The sequence below is a fragment of the Halictus rubicundus genome, chromosome 10 (genome assembly GCF_050948215.1).
Source record: "Halictus rubicundus isolate RS-2024b chromosome 10, iyHalRubi1_principal, whole genome shotgun sequence".
NCBI classification, from domain to species: domain Eukaryota; kingdom Metazoa; phylum Arthropoda; class Insecta; order Hymenoptera; family Halictidae; genus Halictus; species Halictus rubicundus.
In genome coordinates this window covers 16,297,810-16,305,650 of record NC_135158.1, presented here as the reverse complement: position 1 = coordinate 16,305,650, position 7,841 = coordinate 16,297,810, and positions in this window count along the sequence as shown.

The window sequence follows — 7,841 nt, the reverse complement described above, 5'->3', positions numbered from 1 at the left end:
TTATTTGTTTGTTTGTAAGGTGTATGTAAAGTGTAAAGGATTACAGGCAGCGTGTCTATACGTATCGTTGATCGTTTATCTATTATCTGCAATTATTTTTATTTAAGAAATGTGACGGCGAGAAATAAAATCTAACTATCCCGTCGTTATTAGAAAACTTTGTGTCTCGTCTGAGCTTTGATCAACAATAAGCGAAAGCTACAGCTGCCATCTTTATCGACGGAATTCTATTGGAGGATAGTTAGAATTTTGTAATTCCACCGCTAGGTAACGTTCGCAGTCCGGCATCTTTTCTAACGATGTTTTTCGTGGTTTTGTAATCGTATTTCGGCAGCAATCTTTTTGAACTGTTTCGCGAGATTTTAGTGTTTAAAACAAATTGTTGACCGTACGTTTGTGTTTGTCTGTGCTCTAAATGAGAACGTTCAAGAATAGGAATTTCATTATTTATCTCGGAAATGTCAAAAATCTGTAACGTAAGTACAATGTGACATTCAAGGAATTATTTATAAACACGTTTCGAACATAACGCTTTTATATATTATCATATTCGGAACAAAATTACGGAATACTTGAGTTTTCGCTAATGTCACGTAACGACGCTTACGAAGGTTTCACTTTTCCCGGGACAAACCAATTTCACCGTGCGCCCTGTCCATTTTGTCGGCTATCATTACTGAAATTAGCTGCTAATGTTTATGTAAATATTAGTTTTCTCGAAAACTGAAATTTGCTTTGAAAGGTCCTCAGTCCAGGTGAAATTTGGAAAAAAATTGTTTATTCGGCTCCTGTTTCCCGCGATCGACGTAGACATTTGTTTAAATGATAGTCGATACCAAAGTCCACATTAGAATAGGAGCGATCGTGTGAATGTTATAATCGGTAAACGAGCGGACGAGCGGAAGAGCGGAAGAGCGGAAGAGCGGTAGAGCGGAAGACGGTGCATTTCTAGTTACGAGGTAGAGAATGCGGAGTGAGTATGGTGATACTCTGCAAGAATAATCTTGGGGCGGGGATCTAAACGAGGAGAACTGAATTAGCGCGGGAGGATTCGTTCGGCAAGCGATAATTTGAAGTTAACTGGCCCTATTGTCGGGGATTCGCTGACGCGTGCAACACTAGAAACCCGTGTCCGCGGACGCTTAACCAATTTCCGCTTGTTTTACCAAAATCGAGGTCGTGGAGCCGTTAAGCGTCAAGGATCACTTACGATCATCAACTCAAGATTCTACGTGCATGACTCATGGAACTCTTTTATCTCGGACTCGGACCACGGAGTGATTCCTTCCATATGCGTGGCTCTGTGCTTGGTTCGGTTCGGCTCGGCTCGGCTCGACACGGCTCCGCTCGGCACGGCTCGGTTTAATTCGACTCGGCTCGGCTCGGTGAGTACATGCGCGCGCGCGCGCGCGAACGGCCTTAAATAATGCTCCATTGTTGAAATATTACCCCCGCTGCCCCTTTGTCCCCTCGGCCCCACTTGTCCCCTTGCCCTGTTCGATCGGGTTCACTTCGCTATCGCGACTTTTATGCCTACCAGGGAGCAACGTTTAACATTTCGAAGCGCAGGAACGCCACCTTAGGCTCTCCTCGTTAGCTCAACAATAGACCGGCCGAGAATCGAAGCCCGAACGATTAGCTTCGCCACTTGCTAGCCAGAAATCGTTTCGAGAACTTGATAGGATTGCTATTATCTCGTTCGTCTCGGATACACTCTACAAGAGAGAGGGTGTCGAAACGTTTTCTCGATATCAGAAACGAAAACTTTGATCCGTTCTTTTCTGGTTACCCTGTATTCGGTTCGCTCTTCCGCTTTTGAAAGCACGAGTGCCCTCGGCATCCAGGAAACGAAGTTGAAGTTTTGTTCGATTCTCGTGGGATTAGGAACCGTCCGCAGGTATGCGATCCTCCGCGTCGCAAAAGTGCCACCCAAGTAGATTCTTCCGTGTGCAGCGTGTGTCGAGACAATGGGGCGCAACATTAGCCAGCTCGGCATTGTTCCACCGGCACGTGCAATTAATCAAGAAACTCTCTTTGTTCGTTTGAGAAACGATTCCTCTGAAATAGAAACTTTTATCCAGTGAAACGGAGCGCTTTGACCGACACCTCGCACACAACAACGCTTGTAATAACCATCAGCCCTTTGACTGTTCCCGTCGAGTATCGCATTTTTCGTTTGTTCGTTATTCCTACGTTTGTTCCTACGGTGGAAGTGGGAAACTCGTACTCGACCTCGCGGTATGTTAAATATTTCGAGAAGGCAGAGCACTGGTTAGAGCTAGAGGGTGAACAGGAAACTTCGTCCGGGCATGCTCGTAGTCTTTATCGAACGCTACCCTCGAAAACGCGTCCGAGATTCGAATCGACCGATTTCGAATTTCAATTCAAATTCGAGTCGACGAAGTCCATTTAAATGTTCGAACGGCTCGCTTTTACCTCCCGAAGACTTTATTCTGGTTTGGAACGGCAAAGTTCGTGAAAGGATTTGCAAAAGAACCCTGATGCGCGCGAGGGCTGTCGCGCGTCGCGCGGCACTCGATCAAAGTCGACAAAGTAGTTTAGCTACTGACATTCAATTACGGGAATTGAAGACGGTCGCGATCGCGCCGAGAGACTCGTCTCTTGTGCAAGAATATGATTGCTCCGGTAATAAGCCGACACGGTTGCGCATACTTGGGATCCTTGGGACACTGCGAATCGTTGAGAATCGCTGGGAAACGTTCCTTCTCCGGGCGAGATCCTCCCACCGGGGATCAAATTTGATTCGTTTCTCTTTCGCAGCCGAGATTCCACCCTCCCTCTGTCGTCGACTGCGATTCCGCCCGCCTCCGCTCCGTACCTTCGGTCGCTCGCCGACCAAATAACACGCCACCTTCGAAATATTCATTTTCTCTCTATTCGAGCCACGAGCGAACTCTATATTTTTACACGGCAACGATATTTGCGATCGAATAACCGAAGGGCCGAGCGAACTGTGAATAGAAGGGACTAACGAACTGCCAGAAATCGGATAAGGGCCGCGCAACACGACAGAACTTCTCTACAGACTCGATATAATCGGCCACGATGCGGGTAGACACCCCCTTCTCCTCCCCTTCCCCTCTCTGCCATTCTGTCCGTCTGTCTCGATCGGCAGAAATATTTGTCAACGATGCTTGTGACTTTTAATCGCCGGTTTCCACTCTGTAACCGGTCCCGCTTATCGATGCGGTCTGTTACCGTTCGAAACTCGACCGATAAGGATCGTTTCGCTCGCATTAAAATCATTCATGGGGGAGGAGGTGGGGGGAGGAGGAATATCTCCGGTAGACGCGTTTAATTGAATTCAATGGGAGACCGTTCGACAAACGGACGTTTCCGAATGAACAAGAGCAAAGGGCGCGAGCTCCGTTGCACCATGGAGAGTTGAAATATCGAGCTCTCGGCAACCGATCGAGAAACGAACAATTCGAGCGAACGTTACCGAAACGGAGGAAAAAAACGCTCGTTATTCGTAGAAAGAAATGTTGTACGCGCACATTTAATAAACACGGCGGTACGATTATCGATTCGTTTAAATCCAGCTCGGGGGGCAGTTATTAGCATCGCGATGCGCTTAAAAGCCCCGGTGGCCGCAGTTTACCTTTTCCGAAAAACGCCGTTAGACTTCCCGGGAAGCCATTTCCCTCGCTCTTCGTTCGTATCAAAGCCCATTAAAGCGACCGTAAAACTTCGTTACAGACTAATTACTCCGCCGCGGTTAAGTAAAATAAGAAACCGGATCGAAGCGGAAAACCGAAAGAAGAGGGAACAGAGCGGAGAGCGAAGAGAAAGGGTAGAATCGCGCGAGAAGTCTCTCTCATTTCCCTTCAATATCACGTTTCATTCTATATTTCACCCCGGAAATGGAACCGACCGCGATATTTCACCGCGCTCCTCTCTCTCTCTCTCTTCTGTTCTCTCCAGGGATCCAATAAGTTTCTTATCACCCCGGTAACCTTTTCTGAAAACAAGAACCCCGCGTTCGGTCTCTGCCCGTTTCCAATGGCGTTCGCAGCGCAGCTTCCCTCGACGCGGCTCGCGACGCCATCGGTTACGTTCTTTTCCACAGAGCGACGCTTTGCTACGGCTTTATTCGCTTATCGTCGTTGGATCACGCTGCAACAAGGCTCGAGACCGTTGCAGCGCACGCTGAAACCTCGGCGGCGTCGCCCCGACGGTATTTTCTGTCAAGGATCGTCATTACGGATTGATTTTCTGCCTCGGGAACCTCGGGCCCGCATTTTCCAGGGCTTCGCAACCATCGAGGCTCTACCGTACAGTTTTCTCAGCGCGACGTCACTCGCGAGGAAAGTATGTACCGGTCTCTTCGACTTCGATTTCAACGAGCGATTTCGCGACGATTATCGAGCTGCGAGTTTATGGATGTGTCCGGGAAGTATTTTATTCGGCAGGAGGCGACAGATAATTAAAGAGAAACGAGGCGCACCGGTGGTGTACATCTCTTCCCGGATCGATCGTAAAAACAACGGTGGGGGAGAGTGGCCCGGCGACGGAAACGGGAAACGAGGGAAAAGGCGACGGACGAGGAGCCATTTGAAAAGCAAAACGCGCGATAAGCCGCGCGAGGGTGGAACAACCCCTCGTCGGCGAACATTTTCTATCCTTCGCAATCCCTATCGACCATACAGGGCGAAATCCCTTGGCGATTCTTTCCTAATAAGATCGTCGAGACATCGATTTCCGTCTTCCTCCATCAGACTGCCTGTGTTACCTTTTATTCCGATCGGTCTTCAGGCTTTTTTCGAACTGTCGTAAGTGGGGTCTCTCTCGGTATTGTCGTGCATTCTTCGTTTTTCACGCTTGTATCGGTCATACTTGGTACGGCAAATATAACTGCGTAGACAACGTTCTAGCATCTCCTATTCTCCTCTGTCTTTCCTGGAATAATATTCGTCGTTAAATTACTGAATTCATATTATAATGAAAATCTTCTCCCTTCTATAGGACGTTTCGCTTTCATATGTTTTGTGCTTGGGTGGGTTTAGCGTTAAGATCTCCGATCGGTCGATGAAAGTAAAAGGGATTCCACGTTGGAGTCGGTCGTCGGATAATAGATTTTCTGAGGGTGTCCGATGACCGCTCGATCTCGACCGCACCCTTGCGAATCACAACGCGGCAGCATGTTAGCATTCGAAAAATTGGGATCGGTCGTGTCGAAAGGATGCTCGGACTGGTGGTAGAAGCGTCGACCGCGGAGACGAGGCGAGGCGAGGCGAGGCGAGGCGTTGCGTTGTTTCACGGCCGAACAGAGACCGAGAGGGGAGGGCAGTTTGCGATGGAAAAAAGGAAGGAGAAAAGAAAGGGAGAAAGAACGAAGGCGACGACGTTACAGAAAATAATTGCGGACAATGGAACGTTGGCGAGGCTCTGCGCTGCGCGGTACGGCATGGCAGCGGCAGCACGGCGGCATGGCACGGCGGTTTGTCAGTCGCATTGACACACATGTTACGTGCATCGCAGCGTGGCTGATGCGGTTTTCTGTGTGACCCATGCCGTACACGCGCGCGAGCACACGAGCAAACCGGCACACCGACGAGACACGAGCGCGACACGTGCACACAAGCGGCGGCTGCACGGTTACGCACACATCAAGCCGAGGCTGTGTAACATAATTTTCTGGTGTTTGCACGTGTCAGGGCTGCCGGCGTTGCACTCGCTCGCACTCTCTCTCTCTCTCTCTCTCTCTCTCTCTCTCTCTCTCTCTCTCTCTCTCTCTCGCGCGCGCGCGCGCTACTTTGCCTTTACGCCTGGCAGTCGTGATATCGGCCTCTGCTAAATGTTGCGACGCTTCTCGCGAATCCGACGAATCCGACGAATCCGACGACACGACCGCTGCGCTTTGGAAATAACAAACCTAACTCGGACCTGAATCTCTGTTGGCCGCTTATTCCACGATTAAGTTGATCGAATTTCAAAATGTTCGCGATTCCTGGTTTGCTTCTAATTTGGTTAATCCGATTTGCCAAGGAAGAACTTTTATTCGTTCGGTGCTTCAAGCGGGCAGACTAATCTAGCGAGATCGTTCGAGATCTCTCTCTCTCTCTCTCTCTCTCTCTCTCTCTCTCTCTCTCTCTCTTCTTTCTCTCCCTGCCAAAGAGCGGAGATATCGGAGACGGCGAGCCATTCTATTCCATTCGAGAAACTCGGGGTGTTGGCTTTTGTCAGACGCTCGGTTCGAGTTGCATTCGCGGCGAGCGACAATGATTATTGGTAGCAGTCGTGCCCAGACCCTTTTCTCTTTTCCCTTTCCTCTCGGTGCTCTTTCTCTCTCCGGCCAGTTCGCTCCAACCTATGCATGACCTCGATAATAACAGTTATGAAACTTGGCCGCGACAGTGAAAGTGGCGTGTGTACAGGACGTTTCATAATCCGACGATGTCGCCGAGGAAGAGAGGCTGGGAAGAAGAAAGGATGTTCGATCGTCGAACACAGTTTCGGCGAACGCGCGAGGGCAATCTTCTGCGAAGTAACAGGAACGGAAGGGAACGGAGACGAGAGGAAGGAGAGGAGAGGTCAAACCCGACTCCTCGTTCCGTTTCGTCAGAGGTCAGTCTCGCGGAGGCTGAATGGACTCGCCGCGCGGAAAATTGTCGCCAGAACCTCGAATTCGTTCGCTATTCCAACCATCGGAATCGCCGATTCATCCTTCGAAACCAATTCGGATCGTACATTCGAATAGATATACTACAGCTGCGATTCTATCCGCAACAAATATTAGCTTATTATCGTTTTATCGTTGTTTAACCGTTTTGCGGTCCTACGCCTAGCGCGACCGAACAACGACTTTATTCTATCAGGGTTCACCTACGAATTATTTCGTCGAATTCCGGATAAAGGTAAAGCGAATGTGATTACAGAAGGGCGAGAGAAACAGTGTTTAAAGAATGTTTGTTCGGTGAGATTGTTGCCGTAATCGTCCGATCGCGCTTCGATCATCTCCGGCTAAGGGCGAAACGATTAGGCTTCCGGCTTGGATGACGGTGAATCGAGAGGCCGCGGCGAGGAGGGGAGGGGGTGGATGGGTTAATAATCGTAACAAGATGGATTCGAGATGTATTCGGTTATTCAATTGCAGCGGGCCGGGGTAGACCCGGACGAAGGAGCCCGGAGGTCGTCGAGGTTGGGGTTGCTGTACGTGCATTGCGCAAGAGCGTTCACCCCGCTCAATACTGAACGACGACACACAACCGAGCTGCCGCGAGCTCTCGTCGAGGCAGGTTGGACAGAGAACGGCGAGAGTACAGTGCGAGAGACGGGTGCTGACTCTTTGGCCGGGGGACGGAGGATGGTAGGGGGACGGAAAGAGGGCGGAGAACAGAGGATAGGGGATGGAGCGAGCTAGCCGAGCCAACCACCCCCAAAATGGGTTACCTACCTTTACCCACCACTCGGTGTACGATGAACCCCGCCTTTGACGGAGCTCCCCCCGTGGACCTTTCGCGTTCACAGGGAGGGAACGTTTCCAGAATTTCACCGGGTTCGCTGCGTTCGTTCGGTTCGCTCGGTTCGCTCGGTTCGCTGACATTAGAAGGTTCGATCGCGTGCTACCGCGATTAGGGTATCGCGCCACAGTCGCGGACATGGCGCGTCGGCTTTACGCTGCCGCCGGCGCCGTTGACGAGCAACAGATGTTGCCCTTCGAGCTGCTCGCCCTGCGCTACTCTCCAATAACGTTCGCGCGTCGTAGGGCCACGGCGATTGCTAACTCGCTCCACAGTCTCGTTCAGCTTCTGTACGCAAAATTTCAATTTTTCTCTTTATCGATAAAAGTCTTTTTCTACTCGAGCGTCGGCTGCTCG